Source organism: Triticum dicoccoides, chromosome 1A (assembly GCF_002162155.2).
Source record: "Triticum dicoccoides isolate Atlit2015 ecotype Zavitan chromosome 1A, WEW_v2.0, whole genome shotgun sequence".
In the NCBI taxonomy this organism is placed as follows: Eukaryota; Viridiplantae; Streptophyta; class Magnoliopsida; order Poales; family Poaceae; genus Triticum; species Triticum dicoccoides.
The window spans coordinates 94,732,150-94,733,160 of NC_041380.1; positions in this window are offsets into that span (position 1 = coordinate 94,732,150).

Sequence of the window (1,011 nt, forward strand, 5' to 3'; positions counted from 1 at the left end):
CGACGGGTCTGGTCGGTGGGCGGCGGCCAGAGCGAAGAGGGACGGCGACGGGTTGCTCCGGGAGGCGGCGGCGCGGAGGAGCCGCGGGAGCAGGCGGCGGGCGGGCGCGCAGGCCGGGTGGGCCCCGCCTGGGCCCCGGCGGGCCGGTGCACGGGCGACGCAGGTAAAGTGGGTGCGGCGTCTCAACGAACCAGGAGGAGACACGTGGCGGCGGCGAGGGTGGCGGACATGTCCGTCGGTGGGGATTTTGTCCGGCGGCGGAGAGGGGAATTGCTAGGGTTTCATCCAGGATTTTTGGACGGGGAGGGCATATTTATAGGTAGGAGGAGTTTGGAGTGTCCAAATGGGGTGTAGTTTTTGACCATGCGATCGTGATCCGACGGCGGAGGAGATGGAAGTGGTTTGGAAGGGTTATTGGGCCGTTTTGGAGGGGTGTTGGGCTGCAACACACACGAGGCCTTTACGGTTCCCCGGTTAACCGTTGGAGTATCAAACAGACTCCAAATGGCACGAAATTAGCAGGCGGTCTACCGGTGGTGTACCAAGGCCGCTTGGAAAATTTCGGTCCATTCCGAGAAATTTTAACACCCGCTCATGAAAAGAGGAAAAGGGGAACGTCGGTGCACGTAGGAGTGTCGGATTGCAAAACGGACAACGGGGAAAATGCTCGGATGCATGAGACGAACACGTATGCAAAAGCGATGCACATGATGACATGATATGAAATGCATGACATGGACAAAATGCAAAACAAAGAAAAAACCCAACCATAAAGGGAATCTCATAACTTAAAGCCGAAATGACAAGAGTCGGAGTACAAATATGGCAAATTACATCCGGGGCATTACAGATGTGTGGACCAAAGTTGGCTGCACAAACTGCTGAAGCGGTGCCAAATAATTTTCTAATGGCACCGCTGATGAGATGGCAACAATTTAAGATACTAGGTACAAATTGTGACACTGTCTTAGGATGTGTTTGGTTGAAGGTGTGGTATGAATGCGTTGGGAC